At 44.7% G+C, this 21,785-nt stretch overlaps 1 protein-coding gene across 1 annotated transcript in view; it reads right to left on the reverse strand.

Annotated features, from left to right (window-relative positions):
- Positions 1-21,418, reverse strand: part of reps1 (RALBP1 associated Eps domain containing 1) — a 253,687-nt gene extending 232,269 nt beyond the window's left edge. Inside the window, 2 exon segments of the mRNA NM_001045730.1 lie at positions 2,867-2,928; positions 21,170-21,418. The gene's annotated coding sequence lies outside the window, so the exon portion shown is untranslated.
- Between the last annotated feature and the right edge of the window lie 367 nt (positions 21,419-21,785).

A 21,785-nucleotide genomic window follows, 5' to 3' on the forward strand; every position in this document is an offset into this window, starting at 1 on the left:
AATCAAATCTTAGGTTTGAGTCAAGCAGCAGATTTTGGGACAGCTATTGTCCAGTGTTCAAGGTACAATGTCTTTGTTCTATGCATATTGCTGGGTAAACAGTAAACACAGGTATTGTTACCCAGCAAATATCCTTGGAATAAACAAACAGACAGCATATAGACAATACACTCTATGTACAACTTACTTGAGCAACAAATAAGGCCTTCTACAAAGTCTAGTTAATAGGTTTTGTTCATGACAAAAGTTTGTACACAATATTGCACTTGGTGTTGGGGGCTTGCTAAAAACTCTAGTATAAAAGGGAGCCTCCACCATGGGTCAGTAGCTTCGCCTAGGACTCCTGAACGAGTGCCGGGACATTTGGATCATCGCTTGGTTATTGGGAACCTGAAGGTCTTGCACCAAATGTTGTGGGGCTCCCTGATTGTGCTGAATTGATGCAGAACTGGCTATGCTTGTAACTATAATCATACAAAGATAAGTAAATCCATTTGATTCTATTCTTACTTTGTGTGTGTAGGTTATTGCTCACTAACAGTTTATCAGAAGGTTTAACCATTGATCCTGCATATGTATTAATATTTGTTATTAATGTCAATTAATACAAATTATTAATATTAATAAAGGTTCACCCCCTTTATTACACTGGTCAACAAATAAATGGACAAAAGGATTTCTGTCAGACAAGTTGTTATTTCTTCAAGTGGAAAAACACAGTAAAGCATTGAATTTTGGATGAATTCTGTGGCAGTTTGGAGCGATAATGGCACTTTCTCTACCAGGAATTTTCTACAGGTAATACCACCTCTTACCCAAAGGTTGAAAGGGTCTGTTTAACCATGCTTACAGAAACATTTGTAAGAATACAGAGTTTAATTTAAATCATTTCACATTCATAAGTTTTGCATGTTGAAGAAGGAGCCTCACACTACAGTCTAAGAACCACTGGAAAATATACTTATTTAGGTCAGTTACCACTTTGAGCGGGTCAGTGGGTTGTGTGGTTTAACGCTGACCACATCACAATGTCTATGTATGTCATGTATTTAGTTTAATAGCGTAACGGGTGTAGTGCAACAAGAATGGTCTTCATATAAATGATCCCATTTTGAGTGTAAGAAGATAGTATGGATCATTGAGAACTTCTCTAGCCCCTGCTTCCCCTGAGCCTATACCTATCCCACTCTATTTTTGTCTGCCACTGTCCCTGTCCATAATGATCTCCCTGTCACATCCCTATTTCTACAATTATTATTCCCCATATCCTTATGTAAATCCATTTCCCTATTGCCCATCTATCTCTCTGGGGGGAGAGAGAATATGGTGTAAAGTAGAAGGTTTGAGGCGATTTTCAGAAATGTTATCAAATCTGCTAACTTCAGAAAAGCTTTGCGGTTTGGTTGTTTGGAGTAGGTCATATTTACCCATTTTGTATGAGGCAAGTTGAGAAATTTCTGTGCAATTAAGAAACTGATACCGTATATACTCGAGTATAAGCCGAGTTTTCCAGCACTTAAAATGTGCTAAAAAAGGAATCCTCCGCTTATACTCGAGTCAAGCAGTAAGGGCAGTGCCGTATTAGTTGTCCTACCGGTGCATCCGGCGCGCAAGACCGCACGCGCGTTGGGGTGGGGGGAGAGGGAAGGAGTGCACGTGGTGCGACATGTCTTCCTTATTATTCCTTAATTTTCTCAGAAGCATTCCAGAGAGTATGTCCTGATAACAGAAAAACACAAGATGGGCCGGTAGGACAAATAATCTGGCTCTGCCCTTACCACTCTGCCCTTACCACTCTGCCCTTACCACTCTGCCCTTACCACTCTGCCCTTACCACTCTGCCCTTACCACTCTGCCCTTACCACTCTGCCCTTACCACTCTCGGGAAAAAGCTAGTGTGCAGGTGTGTTAAACGAAATGGATGCCATTATTTTTACTACTGTAAATTCTGAACAGACACAGCTTAATTCATTCAGTGTTCATACACCATTGATGTGTATACAAAGGCATTAAGAAAAAATCCCACTGGATTGGATTGCTCTTAATCTGCAGCTGCCAACATTATATATTTATGTAGAATTCACAAAGGGTCATGCTGAGTGTCCATTTATTAAATAATTTGATTACTAAAACTTAGCAGTAGCTGCTGCATTTCCCACCCTAGGCTTATACTCGAGTCAATACGTTTTTCCAGTTTTCTTAGGTAAATTTAGGTACCTTGGTTATATTCGGATTGGCTGATACTCAAGTATATACGGTATTTCCCGTATATGTTTATATTAAGGAAAAATAGGTTTTTTTAAAAAAAAAATTTTGAGACATTTAGAAGCTTATATCTTGTTACAGTAGTGAAATTAAACAAAGAGCACATTTTGAAAGGTTAGGTTGTTCTGAAAAAAAGATATATAGTTTCATAGTTCCCCTCAAGAAGTGCACAAAATTTTAAAAAACTATCCAACAATAAAAGTACCAGAAGACAAAACAGCTGGCAGTGAAAGGGTTAATACCACACTTTTAAGGCATTACACAATAACCTGTGACAACTTTTTTACTGTACTGCTTGCCTTGTATTGAAGGAACTCAAAATACCAATATTTATGCCTTGCATTATTTTCTCAAAATACCTACTTTATTGGTTTAGTCAAACCTTCACACGTTTGGCAAGTTTTACTCGTATTAGTCACAAAAAAAGCATCAGTCTTGTAAATAATCCTTAATTATACAGTATGCATGATCCTTGTTCTTACCAAATAGAATAACATGGGTTACTTTCATTACAAATTATACAAGCTATAAAAATAATTAAGTGTAAAGAAAAATAGAAAAGATGTTAATAAAAATGCAACCAATATAATGTCACACTGACCCAATTTTCCTGGTGGAGAAGCGGAGAGTGTTCAGATCAAACTCCTTCACCTGATAAACTACCTGAAAAAGGGTGAAACAAATAATTTACATTTGATTAACAGGGTGCAAAGAGATGTATTTTCTTATAGGAACTTGGCATACACTGCTATACGTATGGCACCCAAAAACTTTCAAATACTCTTGAAGTACATCCTTAAAGTGGACCTGTCACCCAGACATGAAAATCTGTATAATAAAAGTCCTGTTCAAATTAAACATGAAACCCAAATTCATTTTTATATTAACACATCCAAACCCATTATAAAGGCATTTAAAAATCACAGCTGTCACTCATATATTGCTTGCCCCGCCTCTATGCCTTAGGCATAGAGGCGGGGCAGACAATAACTTTAGCTTTCCATTCAGCACTTCCTAGATGTCACTGCACATCTCACTTCTCCCCTCCCTCCTCCTCATCTAATTGTGTAGCCAGTGCATGGGCATGGGCATCTGGTCCCCCATTGTGGCACATAAATAAGATTTTGGCATGATACAAAGCTTGTCTTAATAACAGTGCCCACAAAATGGTAGCTGCCTGCTTGCTTTGATTGAGTAATTCCGAGATGGAAGGAAACAAGATTTATATTATTTATATAGAGTAAGTAAAGTTTATTTTGCTCAACTAACAATATAGAAAATAATTTGGACTTATTTCTTAGGGTGACAGGTCTGCTTTAAGGGATGTGCAGATAGAAGATTTGTTGCCCACCAACGATGGGTGAGTAGTAATCTCATGAAAATACCTTAGAACTGAAGTCAGAAAAAATATCAATTTTAAAATTGCTGGAAAAGGCAATTGATGTCTAAAGGGGGGAACTGGCAGCACTGAAGGCAGCTGCAAACATGGGGGAGAATAGAAGGATCACTGAGCAACCACTGACAGGGGCCGGTGTAGTGGGGGGTGGAGAAGGGACAGTGGAGGTTATTGAGGGAGACAAATTTGTGACAGTTAAGAGGGGCAGTAGGGGCCAGAAGGGTAGGGGGGCTGGTTCACAGCTTGTACAAACCAGCATGTATGGAGCAGGCTGACTCTCCGAGTACACTGGGAGCCGGCACCTCTAATACAGGTGGGGGGAGTAGTGCTAGGAAGGGAAGGCAGGCTATAGTTGTAGGGGATTCAATTATTAGAAAGGTGGATATCGTAATTAGTTGCAAAGACCCTACATGCCGAACTGTGTGTTGCTTGCCTGGTGCTAGGGTTCGGCATGTGGTGGAACAAGTGGACAAATTGTTGGGAGGGGCTGAGGCAAGACCCGGCGGTCTTGGTACACATAGGTACCAATGACAAAGTTAGAGGAAAGGGGTAGTCCTCAAGAACGATTTTAAAAAGCTAGGCGAGAAGTTGAGGGTGAGGACTTCCAAGGTCATTTTCTCAGAGATATTACCTGTGCCACGGGCAACGTTAAGAAGGAAGCGGGAGCTTAGGGAGATTAATCCGTGGCTGAGAGATTGGTGCAGGGAGGAGGGCTTTGGGTTTCTGGAGAACTGAGCTGATTTCTCAATCGGCAACAGGCTCTTTGCCAGGGATAGGCTGCACCTCAATGATGATGGGGCAGCTGCTTTGGGGGAGAAGATGGCTAGAGGGTTGGAGGAGATTTTAACTAGGAGTGGGGGGGGGGGGAGGGTGCAGCGGGTAATTCTGTGGTAGACAGGATAGATGAGGTAGTGGGCATAGTAAGGGAAAATGGGGGGAGGAGACTTGCTTCGGGATACTGATAATGGCAGGGAGGCCCATAAGTTGTTTACACGTCATTCTCACACCGGTACCAGTATTAAATGTATGTTTACCAATGCAAGGAGTCTGACTGGTAAAAAGGTGGAATACACTCTCGGGTACTGAGAGAGCTAGGGGCAGAATTACAGTGGCCCTTGTTTCTGATATTCTCAGACTCGCTTTCATCAGGTATGGTACCTAGAGATTGGAAGAAGGCGAATGTCATTCCTATATTTAAAAAGGGAGTAAGATCTCAGCCTGGCAATTTTAGGCCTATAAGTTTGACATCCGTGGTGGGCAAGTTATTTGAAGGCTTGTTAAGGGATCACATACAAAATTATGTACTGGAGAATGGCATTATGAGCAGTAATCAGCATGGCTTTATGAAGGACAGGTCATGTCAGACCAATTTAATTGCTTTTTATGATGAGGTAAGTAAGAAGCTGGACAGTGGGGATGCAGTAGATATAATTGATTTGGATTTTGCCAAAGCATTTGATACCGTTCCCCACAAACAACTGCTTTCTAAACTAAGGTCTATTGGTCTTAGTGAAGTCGTTTGCACATGGATAGAAAACTGGCTACAGGATCGGGTACAGAGGGTGGTTGTTAATGGTACATTCTCTACTTGAAATAAGGTTCTCAGTGGGGTCACTCAGGGTTCTGTACTGGGTATAGATTCACTGGAGGAGGGTGTTATTCTTCCCCTTTACAGAGCGCTGATAAGGCCCCATCTAGAATATGCTGTTCCGTTTTGGTCTCCAGTGCTCAAACAGGACATTATTGAGTTAGAGAGGGTCCAGAAGGGCAACTAAGCTGGTAAAGGGTATGGAAAGTCTCAGTTATGAAGAAAGACTGGCCAAGTTGGGTCTGTTTACACTGGAGAAGAGGCGCTTAAGAGGTGACATAATAACTATGTATAAATATATAAGGGGATCATATAATAACCTTTCTAATGTTTTATTTACCAGTAGGTCCTTCCAACAGACACGAGGGCACCCACTCCATTTAGAAGAAGGGACGTTCCATTTAAATATTCAGAAAGGATTTTTTACTGTGAGAGCTGTGAAGTTGTGGAATTCCCTCCCCGAATCAGTCATGCTGGCTGATACATTATATAGATTTAAGAAGGGGCTGGAAGGATTCTCAGCAAGTGAGGGAATACAGGGTTATGGGAGATAGCGCTTAGTACAAGTTGATCCAGGGACTGGTCCAACTGCCATCTTGGAGTCAGGAAGGAATTTTTATGTTACTATGTGATACAGTATATATGTTTTAATGCCCGAGTTTTACACAACCACTATATTATTAAATGAGAGCACTGGGAGCTTTCCCTTATACAGTTTAATCGCACTTGTGCCTCATGTACACTATATACAGTAACAGGCAGTGGTTACTCCCCAAGCACCGTAATGCCTAGTGATATGCCAAGCACATTATATAAAGTAAAAAGTCAGTGGTTCCGTACACCCGAAGTACATTATCCAGTAATAGGAAGCAAGTACTGGCAACTAATCATAGCATGTGGGTTGCCCAGAAGCCCATGGAACTTGCACGTTTACCCATGGGTTAGGTTCATTCCAGTAAACCACAGATTTAGCAGGTTGCTCTGCCGTCAGCTCACCCTGCCTGAGACATTTTCCTTTACAAAGCTTATTTATATACTTGTGCCTGGTCTAGTTGGGTTGGGAGAGGGTAGGTTAGACTCAGGCTATGAAGGAATACATTTAAGAGAATTTTGCCAAGTTTTTTTTTATCAAAGTCACATTTGAGTTTTATCATAGTTTACAGTATATGCCATAGGCCCTGCATATATTATAAAAGTGTGTATAAAATTACTATTAAAAACACTATCATCTTCCTCTTATTCAGATTCTTCGAAACCAAAAAAAGCCAAAAACTTCTACAAGCTAGATCTGCAGAGGCACACAACTTCTTTATATCTGCCAAGGAAATGAGATTAGAAGGCTGCATTCCAGGACATAAATGACATCTGGTGACCTACTTGAATCTTGTTTCATGGTCTACTTAAAGGATATCCTAGTGTTTTCTTCCTTTTTGTCTAAACATGTCACTAAAGTTAAAATAATTCTACAGTTTCTGAGAGAAAATAACCTTTATGCCAAGTTGGGAAAATGTGAATGTCACAAACACGAGATTCCATTTTTGGGTTACATTAACAACTCTTCCTGCTTTGAGATGGTCCTGCCAGTATCTGCAGTACTGGACCACATCTGTGGATCTGAAAGCTATTCAGCATTTTTGGGGTTTGCCAACTTTTTTTAAGGGACTGCACAGATTGTTTCCCCAATTACAGCTCTCTCTCAGAAAAAATCTAAAGCTTCCTTGTCACCTAAAGCACAAAAAGGAGATTTTGTGATACTCACCGTTAAATCCTTTTCTCTTAGGACGTCTGTGGGACACAGGGACCATGGGGTATAGTAGGTACCAGCAGGAGGCAGGACACTAGAATAGGAAGAAGAGGAAGAAGAGGAAGAAGCCCCTCCTCCCTGCTACTATACCCCCCGTCACTTCCTGAGTGAACCAGTTTTGTCAAAGAAATAAGAGACAGTAGAACAGAGCTATATAGAATAGGCAGAAGCTCTTCAAAAAGGAGCCGCTTCCGGGGGGGGAAGCCCTGTGTCCCACAGACGTCCTAAGAGAAAAGGATTTAACGGTGAGTATCACAAAATCTCCTTTTCTCTTACAGGTGTCTGTGGGACACAGGGACCATGGGGACATACCAAAGGTGTCCCGTTTAGAGAAGGGTGGGAGAAGCGGTTTTAGGCAACTGAGGTGTGCCGTGTCTTTCTCCCGAATGAGAGGGATATGCTGCCTGGAATGGATAGAGGACAACTTAGCAGTCGTGCAGACTTGATCGTCTTAGGCTTTGTTCCTGGAGATCCAGGGGGTGCCAAAAACTCCTGGTGGAATGAGCCTTATGCTGAGAGACGTGACTTTCCTCTCGAAATGGCTGCTTTGCGGGTGACTTCCTTAATCAGGCAAGGTAATGTGGTCTTTAATGGCCTGAGAACCCTTCTGGGGCCCAGGCGGTGCGTGCGAGGGAGACCGATAGACATATGTGCTATGTCTGGAGTGGTTAGGGATTCCGAGCCCGGACCAATCAAGGGAGTGTGGGGTCACTTCCTTGAAAGAAGATAGTTGGGGACAAGGGGTGGAGATGTCTTGGTTGGTGTGAAGGAGGGACCACCTTGGGTGGGGAAGAATTCTTGGGGGCGCTCGGTCCGCGTGGCATGTCCAAGGGGGGGATGGACCCCCTGTAGAGGGGTGGCTATGTCAGGCAGAAGTCAGTCATCCTAGAAGAGGGCAACAGAGGAGATTTGGGGTTTAAGGGATCCCCGAGAAAACCCAAGATCAGACAGTAAGAAGGACAGAGCCGTGAGAGTTAGAGAAAACCCGGACGACTGGCCAGAAGAGTTGCACTGGTCCATGGGGATTTCCAAACACGGTGGTAGGTTTCTAGGGCACCGGTTTCCGGGCCACCATCTTGGTACGAGTGACGTCTGGTGGATTTCCCAGAACCTGGGCGCAAGGAGCATAACAACCGGCCGTCGAATTAGGGAGGCTAGATCAGGGCGTACCCTGGATGGGAATAGGGGTTCCTGAGGAAGGCACCAGGACCTGATTTGCCGAGAGTCGCCTTCTGTGGACCAGGCCCTTCAGGCCAGGAGGGGGCCACTGGGATGACTGTGTGTGTCTCCGCCTACATTTCCTGGTGAATCTGGCAGAAGAGGAAGGAGGGAGCCGTCCGCCGTTTGGAGTCCCGGTCGCCGTTCAGGCGACTGCCAGTAGGACTAGGGTGACGATACCTGGTAAGGAACTTGCGTTTCAGCCGAGGGGCCGTGCAGTCCACTTCTGGGGGACCCCATCGGTCCGCCACGTCCTGACGCTTTGGAACTTGAGGACCGTCTCCTGGATCCAGTTGCTGCTGACATAGGTAATCGGCTGTATGGATCTGGGCCTGTGATAATGACTGACTGAGAGTTCAGAGGACTTTCTGTCGACTTGTCGACTTGCGTTCCGCCTGATGGTTGCGGCCGGTTATCGTGAGACGTTGTCTGACAAGCCGAAGTGGCCTAATCGCCTAGGAGAAGGGAGCCAGGCGGGGTGTACAGATCTACCGAATGTGAATTGGGTGATGTGTTTCCAAGGCTGACTAGGTCCCTTGAGCCAAGGCTGGCACAGGGCTACGCCCCAACCATTTAGGCTGGCGTCCGTGGACAGGAGCTGCCAGTGTGGTTCCAGAAGGACCCAACCTCTGATGATGAGATGAGTCAGGGCACCGCACGGAGGAACTCACGTCTTGTGGAGGATGGTGATCCTTGGGACAGACCTTAGCAATTCCGCAGACCTAGGACGTTCCACTGCAGGTCACGTAGGTGTGACTGAGTGAATGGAACTGTGGGATAGGAGTGCATCTGAACCCAGTGATCGCATGGATGAGGTGCGAACAGACAGCATGTGAGAGATTCATGCAGGGTGTTGATCGAGTCCGAAGGGGAGGTCAGTAATCTGCAGGCTTCCTGACCGTAGGCGTAGTACTTCCAATGAATGCCATGAAGAAGCGGGGAAGGAGCTGAGATGTTTGGGATCTAGCACTGGATGAGGAGTCCATTTGCTCTGGATCCGGAACAGGTATGGACCACAGGACCCTGGGCCTGGAGGTACTGTGCTATCACACCTCGGTCCAATGAGTCTTGAATGATGGCAAGTAGTGCTGTCGCTTATGGTGATCCCAAGATGTTCAGGACATGAAGGACCTAGTTGGCCAACTGGACAAGGGTTCAAGACAGTGTTGCGAGGATGCTGTCATACACGTCCTGGAAGAATGGAGACTCCTGTAGGAGCGTGACTTTCATATCCTGAGGAGGATGGTCATGCTTGTCGGTGGGTTTGGTTAGTAGTTTACCTGCCGGGTGAACTTGGAGCAGTTGGAACCGGAGCCTAGCGGAGGAAGGCTCTGAGCAATGATTCCTGGGAAGGAGCCTAAGAGCCCTTGGGGCGAAGGAATGCCCCCGACGAGGGGGAGGCCTGGTCTTTGGTTGGGGAAGGAATCTGCCCTGGTAAGACATGGAGGTAAGCGACTTCCCAGAGGAAGGTTGGCTAACCATAGATGGAGCCACGTAATGGCAGGCTGTTACCGAGATAACCGAGTGTGGCTAAGCACTTGTGCTGGTTCAAGGAATGCTTGCGGGATAATATTGGGAACCCGGTGTTGGGTCTAAGGAATCCCTCTGTTCTCATGTTCATGGAATCCTAGGCGGACGAGGAGTCAGGAGCTGGGAGTACCTGAACATTTTTCCCAATCGAGCTGAGGGAGGGGATAATGAAGTTGGAACGTCAATTGTCCTGAAGCCATTATCTGGTGGTCCCGCTCGGACTGTATGAGGTATTCTAGTTGTTCGTGGCATGCCGAAGGTATCTTCTTCAAAAGCCTGAAGAGATAGTGGAAGGAATCCTTGCAAGATTCCGTGACCATAAGGAGATGACCGATCCCTTTGGAGGCCGGAGCGTGTAGGGACTAGTGTTGCTAAGCTCCTCCTGGAGGTGAGACCCTTGACGCTGAGAATACAGCCCGACACAGGGCCTGATCGTCTCAGCCTGTCCAATATCTCATCCAGGTGGGCGGCCAACCTTGATATGCCAGTAGGGCCTGGACAGCCCATACAGGGGTATCCGTACCGGAGGTGACGGCCTACGCTTGAGCATCTTGCGCCGCTACCGGATCAGGGGCCGCCCTTGGAAGTATTAGAAGTGGATGGCTAGGGCAGTCCCTGACCTAGGAAGAGGTCTCGACCAGGAGTTGAAGAGGTAGCGAACAGGGATCTGGTGGAAGGCGTAGCCACACCTGGCATGAGAGAAGATAGAAGTTCCCTTGAAATTGTGGGCACAAGGTGGGATGAGGCTTAGAGCTTAGAATACCATGCCAATGAATAGGTAGTATGGAGCCTAGTAAGTGTCAGTACAATGCCTAGTAAGGTGGCAGTACAGTACCTAGCATGGTGTCGGTGCAAGGAGTTGCTGTGGTTAGTTTCGGCTTGGTGCCTGCGTAATGTCAGCCCAGTGCCAAGTGGAGTGGCAGCGCGGTGCTAGGTGCAGTGCCAGGACAGAGCCAAGGCAGTGAAGTACCGTGTTAGGTACTGTGTTGGGTACTGTGGCCGGAGAGTGTCGAGTACAGTGCCAGGTACCCTGCCAGTATGCCAGGGCTGTTAAGGTACGGAGCCAGTATAGGGCCAAGTACAGAGTCAAGTATGTCCAGGCTGTGTGAGAGCAGTGCCAAGAACGGCCTGGATGAGTTCTTGATGGGGCCTGGATGAGTTCTTGATCAATCAGAATATCCAAGGCTATTGTGATACTAATATCTACAGTTAGTACTAGTGGTTGTATTTATAGTTTATGTATGTGAGTGTATAGATTGGTAGGTGTGGGTTAGGTGTGCTGGGTTTACTTGGATGGGTTGAACTTGATGGACACAGGTCTTTTTTCAACCCTATGTAACTATGTAACTATGTAACGGAGTCAAGCATGGCCAGCCTGAGTAATTACAGTGCCAGGTAAAGTGCCGAGGGAGGTGTCAAGCATGGCAAGGCTGTAAGTACAGTGCTAGTACGGTATCAAGCATGGCAGGGCTGTGTAAGTACAGTGCCAATGCAGAGTATTACAGTGCCAAGAACAGTGCCAACTAGAGTGCCGAGCATGGCAGCTGTGAGAGTACAGTGCCAGGTACAGTGCGCGGCATGACAAGGCTGTGTATCACAGTGTCATGTACAGTGTCAAACATGGCAAGGTTGTGCCAGTACAGTGCGAAGCATGGCAAGGCTGAGTATTACAGTGGCAAGTACAGTGTCTTGTACAGTGATAACAAGGCAAGGCTGTGTAGACAGTGCCAAGTACAGTGCCAGTACAGTGCGAAGCATGGCAAGGCTGTGTATCACAGTGGCAAGTACAGTGTCATGTACAGTGATAAGCAGGGCAATGCTGTGTAGATACAGTGCCAAGTACAGTGCCAGTACAGTGCAAAGCATGGCAAGGGTGTGTATCACAGTGGCAAGTACAGTGCCATGTACAGTGCGAAGCGAGGCAAGGCTGTGTATCACAGTGGCAAGTACAGTGTCATGTACAGTGATAAGCAGGGCAAGGCTGTGTAGATACAGTGCCAAGTACAGTGCAAAGCATGGCAAGGCTGTGTATCACAGTGGCAAGTACAGTGTCATGTACCGTGATAAGCAAGGCAAGGCTGTGTAGATGCAGTGCCAAGTACAATGCCAGTACAGTGACGAGCATGGCAAGGCTGTGTAGTTACAGTGCCAAGTACAGTGCCAGTACAGTGTAAAGCATGGCAAGACTGAGTAATTGCATTGCCAAGTACCATTTGAGGGCTACTGAGGCTGTGTAAGCAGAGAGAGTATAATGCCAGGAATGGTGCCCAGTACAGTGCTAGCCAATATACAGCGCCAATGTGCCATTGCAAGTAGCATGCATTGATGGGAAAGTGTCAGGAGCCTGCTATTTTTCTAGAGAAGCAACTGAATAATACTCGTGCCTGCCTAACCAGTCGTGAGTCAGAGCCTAATCTCTCCCTGCCTGCCACGCTGCACCCCGCCCCGACCCCCCCCCCCGCGCCAGTTATGGGGGCCAGAGGTTCTCTCTCCGTGTGAGCGGCCGCGTTACACAGGAGTGCCCGGGGGTGGACCGCGGCTCTGAATGGGGCGGAGCTGCGACATGCAGCACCGTTCAGGGTGGCGAGTGGTCGCAAATGGCGTGAAGGAGAAGCGCGCGGTCAGGGTTCCCGTGTGATGTCACGGCGCGAAGGAGAGTGAGAGAGGCCTGGGGAACACAGATAGCGCATGGGAGGCGAATGGGGAGCGGAGAAAGCCGGAGGTGAGGCAGGCTGGCATTCGAGACAGGCTGGGCAGATTAGGCTGGACAGATTGAGCAGGCTATGCATTTGCTGACCTGGATGTCCTGGGTTCTGGCACTGTCCTGGGATCTGGCACACGCAACACTGGACAGCATCTGCGCTCACCAGTTAGAGGCAGAGATCCCTGAATGGCCCGCTCCAAAAGGAGGCTTACTGGCCCCAGTGTGCATAGTCCCACGTAGGGGGAAGCCTGTGTAGGAAGCCCTTGGTGAGGCCCCTGTAGGTCAACCCCTGGTGCCAGAATAAAGCTGGGCGAAGAAAATCAATGGAGCTTGATAAAGAGATCCTGTCTCCTGAGGACACTAGAAAAAACTGGTTCACTCAGGAAGTGACGGGGGGTATAGTAGCAGGGAGGAGGGGCTTCTTCCTCTTCTTCCTATTCTAGTGTCCTGCCTCCTGCTGGTACCTACTATACCCCATGGTCCCTGTGTCCCACAGACACCTGTAAGAGAAAAGCCTTTGAGACTCTAAAACTTTAAGTGCTCTGGCACACGAGGAGATTTGTCACCGGCGATTTTTAAAATAGCGATTTGGCGACAAGACGCCAATGCTAAACCAATGGAAATCACCTGCGTCAAAACATACAAGGCTACTTCAAGTCGCCTGCTGTTTCAAATTGCGCACAGACCCTTTTCTGAGCGACTTGAGTAAACATGTGGGAGGGGTAACTGTTGAGTGGTACCATGGGTAGCAGATCGCCTGGAGCACAACTCACATGAAATCTATTTGTGTGTATTGCCGTGGCGACTTGTCGCCAAAGCGCCGGAGGGAAAAAACGCAGGCGACAAATCTCCTCGTTTGCCAGAGCCCTTATTAAACTCTGCTCCTGTGTTTATCCACCCTGATAATTCCTGACCTTTAACCCTCAAAGTAGATGCATCTGAAATGAGGGTAGGTGCTATTTTGTCTCAGTGATTTAAGAACCTTTACACCTTTGTGCCTTCTTCTTTCAAGTTTTGTCTGGGGGTAATTCTTCCTGTACTACTTGTGTGCAGAAGAAGCCTTGTTCCCTCCCTTGTGGGTTACCTCAGCAGCGGTCAGTTCCATTTCAGCCTTGGGCCATGGGTTTCACTCTAGACTTACCCAAATCTGCCAATTTTACTACCATCCTAGTAGATCATTTCTCTAAGATGGCCATTTTATTCCTCGGAGAAAGCTCCCATCTGCTGCACTTTTGGACAACATTTTTTGAATTGTCCACTTACATGGGTTTCCCTTTTACTCTGTGTCAGATCATAGAGTCCAGTTTGTATTATGGTCCTGATGTGCCTTCTGTAAGCTTTTGAACATTGGTCTGAGTTTTTCTTCAGCTTATCACACTCAGAGTAACAATCAAGCTGAAAGGACTAATCAAGTCCTGTAAATGTTTCTTCAATATTTTACCTCTAAAAATCATGATAACTGGTCCAAGCTCCTCCTTTGGATTGCCCATAAAAACCTGTGTCACAAAGCCTTGGGCTCTCCATTCTTCTGCATGTACGGTCTTAATATTCTGGCTCTACTGTCTTTATTTGCCAAAGCAGATGTGCCTGCTGTTATGCTTTCTGTGATTTCAAGACCATCTGGATTTACATCCACCAAGCTCTGCTTAAAGCCTCTAATCATAAGAATGACGACCAATAAATGTTACAGACCTCCAAGTCTCTAAGACTGGGAATTCTGTCTGGCTGTCTACAAAAAAATATCCAATTATAGGTACCATCACCTAAATTGGGTCCTTGTTCTATTGGTCCCTTCAAGATCAAAGAAGCTGTTAATCTTGTGTGTGTTAAGATGGATTTACATTACAGTATGAAAATCTCCAACTTCCTCCATGTCTCCAAGGAACAAGAATGTCTTTTCCTCTGACCCCTTTCCTCCTCTTTCTCAAGGGACATTATGAAGTCAAGGTTTAGGAAATTGTGGACTCCCATAAGGTCAGAGACAATATCAAATAATTCATACAGGCATGCAAAAAAATTAGGACACACTATAAAAAAAAAGCCTGTGTGTTTTTGTAACACTCTTGGACACATGGATATTTAATCTCAATTTTAACAATACTGTGAGATTCAAGTAATATAACTAAATAATTAAAACAAATTAAAATCTTCTTTAAAATGTAAATTTTACAAAAATGCAATATCTGACAAGAATTAAATCAGGACACCCTCACATTTAGTCCCACTTAAGGCTGATGGCAGACGAGGAGTAGGGCGGATATTTTCAGCAAGCGGAAAAGCGCTTGCTGAAAATACCGCCCTACGCCTCCTACATGTGCCTGCACCCGAATGAACGAGATACGCTCGGGTGCAGGCACATGTAGCCGAAATACGCATAAAAACGTGAGAGAATGCAAAGTCTTGAGTTTTTATGCGTATTTCGGCTACATGGGCCTGCACCCGAGCGTATCTCATTCATTCGGGTGCAGGCACATGTAGGAGACGTGGGGCGGTATTTTCAGCAAGCGCTTTTCCACTTGCCAAAAATATCCACCCTATGCCTCGTCTGCCATCAGCCTAAAATGGCTCAAATCACACACAGGTGTATCACATTAGGTGCACATGATTAGAACATCATTACTCAGCATTTTGAATTAGGTTTGCCCTATTTAAACCTCAGACATCCCGACTGCTTAGGTGAGAGTGAACACCATGGTGAGATCAAAAGAGCTGTCTGAGGCCTTCAGAAACAAGGGATTTCAAAAGAGATCTCAAAAGAAATTAAAAATCAGCCATTCCACTGTCCAGAAAATAGTCTACAAGTGAAGGACTTTCAAAACAACATGCACAGGTCTCGCTGTCCAAGCAAGAAAGCAGACCGCAAAATGCTAAAAGAAGTCTCCAAAAACCTTAAAAAAATTTTCACGGGACCTACAGCAGGCTCTTGCTACCATTGATTTGTAAGCGCATGCCTCAACAATCACAAAGAGACTACACAACTTTAACTTGCAAGGAGGAAACTTTTGCTCTTTAAGAGAAACATCAAGGCCAGACTGAAGTTTGCCAGAGAGAATGTGGACACCAAGACTTCTGGATTAATGTTCTTTGGACAGATGAACCTAAAATTCAATTATTTGGACACCAGAACAGAGGACATGTTTAAACCAAATACACCATTTCCAGGAAAAGAACCTCATACCAACTGAAGCATGGAGGAGGAAATGTCATGGTTTGAGAGTGCACGCCTGACCTCTTCAAGGATTTTTTTTTCAAGCTTCTGCTTTTTTAAACAAAGCTGTACAGACAGCTTTTTCCTTAAAATGAAACTGTTAAGGCATTAATCAACAATAAAATTAAACAGGAATGAAGTGTACATTGCTTAAGTATTTCAGCAAACACTGTTTAAGCTTGCAAGACTCACTTATAAAATACCTGCAGATCAGATTCAAGAGGTTAAACTTCCCTGCCTGCAGTCAGAAGAACGTGTTCCAAGAGAGGGAGCAGAGAGCTCTTGTTTACAAAGGCAGAGTTAGCATAGTAACTGCCTATGAGATCAGCTCATTGGATTGACTGTGGGCGTGGTTAAAGGACAAGGAAAGTCTAAAAACAACATGAGCTCAATAACTTAGCCTTAACACAGCCCTTAACATATTTCCTGAACTCACCGTGCTGTTGCTTAATCTGGCTCTGACATGGAAAAGTCTTGTCAGTAAATGCAGTACCTGCTCTAAGCCTGTGCAGCTTCCTGTCTCACTGAACACAGATTGTCCAGGACACAGACATGCTCAGTGCACAGCAGAGAGCTCTGGTTTTTTTTTGGTTTTTTTTTCTTTCAAGATCTGCAGTCTCTGAAGAAATGTTTGACCCCTTAGCCCCGCCCACTTCACTCTACTGTCCAATCGGAATGCTCCTGTGTTTTTTCTAGTCCTGCACAGTGCCTCTGGCTGCATTTGCTGTGCTGAAATCGAGTTGGATAGAGCAGAAAGCTGCTACCTGCTATCCCACAGCCCCAGTCCCTTCCCAGAGGCTATTACCCCCCCACTGCTACTATAGGCACAATCTCTCCCTACTATACCTGCTATCCCACAGCCCCAGTCCCTTCCCAGAGGCTATTATCCCACTGCTACTATAGGCACCATCTCTCCCTACTATACCTGCTATCCTACAGCCCCAGTCCCTTCCCAGAGGCTATTATCCCCCCACTGCTACTATAGGCACCATCTCTCCCTACTATACCTGCTATCCCACAGCCCCAGTCCCTTCCCAGAGGCTATTATCCCCCCACTGCTACTATAGGCACAATCTCTCCCTACTATACCTGCTATCCCACAGCCCCAGTCCCTTCCCAGAGGCTATTATCCCACTGCTACTATAGGCACCATCTCTCCCTACTATACCTGCTATCCCACAGCCCCAGTCCCTTCCCAGAGGCTATTATCCCACTGCTACTATAGGCACCATCTCTCCCTACTATACCTGCTATCCCACAGCCACAGTCCCTTCCCAGAGGCTATTATCCCCCCACTGCTACTATAGGCACCATCTCTACCTACTATACCTGCTATCCCACAGCCCCTTCCTAGAGGCTATTATCCCCCCACTACTACTATAGGCACCATCTCTCCCTACTATACCTGCTATCCCACAGCCCCAGTCCCTTCCCAGAGGCTATTATCCCCCCACTGCTACTATAGGCACCATCTCTCCCTACTATACCTGCTATCCCACAGCCCCAGTCCCTTCCCAGAGGCTATTATCCCCCCACTGCTACTATAGGCACCATCTCTCCCTACTATACCTGCTATCCCACAGTCACAGTCCCACAGCCACAGTCCCACATCCCCAGCCATCCCACAGCCACAGTCCCACTATCCCACAGCCACAGTCCCTCATCCCCAGCCATCCCACAGCCACAGTCCCACATCCCCAGCCATCCCACAGCCACCAGCCTTTCCACACTCCCACAGCCACAGTTCCACATCCCCAGCCATCCCACAGCCACAGTCCCACTATCCCACAGCCACAGTTCCACATCCCCAGCCATCCCACAGCCACAGTCCCACATCCCCAGCCATCCCACAGCCACAGTCCCACTATCCCACAGCCACAGTCCCACATCCCCAGCCATCCCACAAACACCAGCCTTCCCACACTCCCACTATCCCACAGACACAGTCCCACATCCCCAACCATCCCACAGCCACAGTCCCACATCCACCAGCCATCCCACTAAAACCAGCATCAAACATAATGAAAATTATTTATTAAAAATATCATTTAATAAGAAAATGCCATGTCAAAATACACGCTTCAAACCCTTCTTTCCTCTAACTCACTGAGTGCAAATATGGTTCCTTGACAGACGAGCGTGCCAGTCAGCGTTACGTCACAGGGTCACGAATCGGCGCATGCGCAGTAGGAGCAGGCGAAGGGGGAAGTGACGTCGTGGAGTTTGAAAATGTCGGCGCCAAAGAAGGAACACAGGCGAATCTTCTGAGGGCTGGTGCGCCGATCTACAAGCAGCGGCTAACTTTCTAAGGTAGCGGTTCAAGACAGGGGCTGATGCCCTTTTCAAATATGTTAATATCAATTTCTGCCTTTCCTTCTCCTTTAAAGAGTTCAATCGTTTGCTGTGTAGAGAAGAGATTCATCTCAAGCATTAAAACAGCTTGGAACTGGGCATGTGCACCACGCCAGGCAGACAAGGAGATTCTGAAGGGAGGGGGAAGAGGGTAAAGAAAGGTAAAAACTAAGTAAGCTTGATCAGAAAGGTCTCCCTCCGTTTGTTTAAGATAGCAGCTGCCATTTTAGCTTGGTCTCCACTTCTGCACTTAAGCTTTTGCTGCTAGTAGCTCAGATCACACACTGGGTATCTTAAATGGGTTTTTGAATAAATGTTGCATTTTTCTAAGGAGTGCTCTGCTGATTGTATTCACCTCTTCTGTGTCACACAGATCAAACAGGGGTCCCAATAGACCACTGCTGAAGACCGTTCAAGGGTAGGATCTTTTGCTCACTCAAGAGAGTGTAATCTCCCAAGAAGCCCCAGAGTTCTTGCTCCACAGATCATGGCAGTATGACTGTGCTTAAAGGAACAGTAACACCAAAAAATAAAAATGTTTTTAAGTAATCATAATACAATGCACTGTTGCCCTGCACTGGTAAAATTTGCACATTTGCTTTAGAAACACTTCTATAGTTTATTTAAAAAGTTGCTGTGTAGCCATGGGGGCAGCCATTCAAGCTGGAAAAAGGAGAAAATGCACAGGTTACATAGCAAATAACAGATAAACACAATTGTATTGTACAGAACTTATCCGTTATCTGCTATGTAACCTGTGCCTTTTCTCTTTTAAATGGCTGCCCCCATGGCTACACAGCAGCTTCAATTACTAAAGTATAGTAATGTTTCTAAAGCAAATACACCAGTTGCACCAGTGCAGGGCAACACTTTTTGGTGTTACTGTTCATTTAACAAATAAACTCAGTATTACAGCCTCCTCCTTTTTTCTTCATACTCTCCATATTCAAATTATGTGCTGCTTCATTTCCATCTTATATAATTGCCCTTGCTGTGAAGTCTTTAAATTTTCATATTTGTATTGATAGTAGTAATGTAGTCATTAAAAATGGTTTGGTATTAAACATGCTCCGCTCGCTTGGCAACCTCACCAGACAAGCAGATCTTACAGTGTATGGCCACCTTTAATCTATAAATTTGTTAAAATGTGCAATAAGAATCCTAGGTTGTATTGAAATGTATTGAAACGGGTAAAAATATTGCACCTACATCATATCCATCTGGACGCTAAACACTGCAAACAAATAAATTTGCCACAAACAGTTTTTTTTTTTTTACAGTACTTACAATGCACCTAAGATCTGTCATAAATTATAAGAATTTGCTTCCTGTGGGTTCATATTTAAAGTACAAAGATTACCAACATCAGGAAGGAAGGAAATTTTCCCCCCTCTGAGCCAAATTGCAAAGGCTTCAGAAGGGTTTTTTTTTTTGCTTTACTGGATCAGCAATTAGGCAGGTTTCATAAAGACACTGAATTGATGGACATGTCTTTTGTCAAACTATTTTAATATGTTACTATGTAACATGTATGTAAGGGCTAATTTATTATTATAGTAGCTAAACTGCATCAATATCATTACTAATTGCAACTAATAAGGTCTTTGTTTTAATTTTGCAACTTGTTTTAGACTGTTCAAAAATGGTTGCTGATTGGTTGGGCTTTGCATTAATATAGTGCATCAGGTAAAAAAAAAAAATACTCTTGTTTTCCGCAACCTGACACACTGGGGGTGCTATGAGCTTTTTTTGGAGAGGGATGCAAACATGTGTGTGTTTTTTTGTGTTACACTATCACTTTTTTTCCACACTTTTTGTTTATTTTTTTTTCCTTTAAAAAATCCTTTTATTTTGAGGACACAGAGATAGCACTTCCTGGTTATAACAATCTGGAAAGGCTCTCCACATGGCTATGCATAGATAATCACTGCTGATCACCTAACAAAAACCCATTTTATAAGAAAGCATTTGCTAGGTATACATTCCTTCACAACAGTGACAGCCAGAAAACTATTAATGTTTGATCTAAGGTGTCAACAAATTAATCAGATTAGCTTTAAAGGTGCCCCTACTCCACTATCAATTTTGGTACTATGTGAATGGATGTACCTTGAAAAGCAGGACCATTTGCAGAAATGTACACTTTCCATATACTGACATATAAGCAAATTGAAGGGGACATAGGACAATGTTGATTTTGCATACTTTGGCACTTACAGGTTAAAGCAATAATTGTTGTTAAAATATATCACAACTTTTTAAAAAGCAGAATGTATGCCCTGATGTAATGGAAACAAATTGTACCCATGTTTGTGAATGCATGGTGGTGCCATTGTAAGCACAGCTGTCTTGCAGTGCTGGGGTCATGGTTTAATTGCTGAGTTTGTATTGTTTGTTCTCCCCGTGCTTGTGTGGGCTTCTTCCAAGTACTTTGGTTTTACTCCCATGCTCCGGAACTATACAGGCATGTTTATAATAATGTTCCTTGCCTGTTATAGAGTCCTTAAATTACAAGCTCCATGGGGCAGGGGCTGATGCACACGATCTCTGTAAAATGTTGTGAAATATGTTGATGCTATATAAAAAGGATAAAATGTACTTGATTCTAAAATCAAATAAGATAGTCTAATGTCCATTTCATAGATTTCAGGAGGAGGCTCAAAATGAGCTACAGCTGCCACCAAGTTTTGCTTTTTTTTTTTGGACAGCTGAAGACTTTTTCTTCAGACAATATTTTAATTACATTACAATGTTAGTGGTCAGGATTTGTTATAGCCTGCCCTTTGACAGTAAAACTGTTACAAAGTCAAAACATACGTATCCATATGAACAGCATACACCTCTTAGATTGAACGTTTACCCATACAACTGAATTTCATATAAAAGCCTATTATCTATTTACTCTGTACAACAGTTACAGGTTTGCAAAGCAACCACGGAAATTGTTACATCACATATACTCACATCATTGTTCATTTGGCAATTTTATAGTTAAGTGGAAACCACTGTATATACACTATAATATCAAAGTTGCTGCATCCCTAACCGATTATTATTCATGCTTTTAAAATAGCATCAACAGACATATGGAGTCTAACACTCACCTGTCACTGTTAGTACTGCGGTTTTCTTAACCTTGCTGGTTCTGGGCCAGTAAGGGGCAAATAACTATGTAAACGGCAGGTTGGTTGGTAAATCAGATCATCTAATAATAAGATACCAGTGGCATGCCACCCAGTAGTCCTAATTTTCTTTACACAGCTCACAGTCCAAGATTACTGTTTAAAAGTCCCGCAGCACCGTAGACATTTAGCTTTACGTCTTCCGGACAGTTAAGCCAGACGTCACAAATCTCATCACGCGAGATAGTGACGTAATGCAAACGTTATAAGCAGAGCGACGCTGTACTTATACGCTTTGAAAGAGTAGCGAGGCTTATTTTGCAATGAGGGCAAGCTGCGGGCGTCTTCGTGTAATTTGTATTTTCGTGCAAATACGTTGTTTCTCTGTTAACTGTTATTCTTGATTTTGAGGTCTTTTTCTTTGTTATCTGTAGTAGTTGTCGCCATCAGAGTATTTTCTAACTTGACCAAAAGGGAAGCTGCGAACAAGCTGTTAGAATTTGGAGACAAAAAAAAAATAGTTTTGATTTTTTCGGTGTGGGGCAGTGTTACGTTGTGTTTTGACTATGTTAAAACACATTTGCTTAGTGATCCTGTT

Source organism: Xenopus tropicalis, chromosome 5 (genome assembly GCF_000004195.4).
Source record: "Xenopus tropicalis strain Nigerian chromosome 5, UCB_Xtro_10.0, whole genome shotgun sequence".
Lineage (NCBI taxonomy): Eukaryota > Metazoa > Chordata > Amphibia > Anura > Pipidae > Xenopus > Xenopus tropicalis.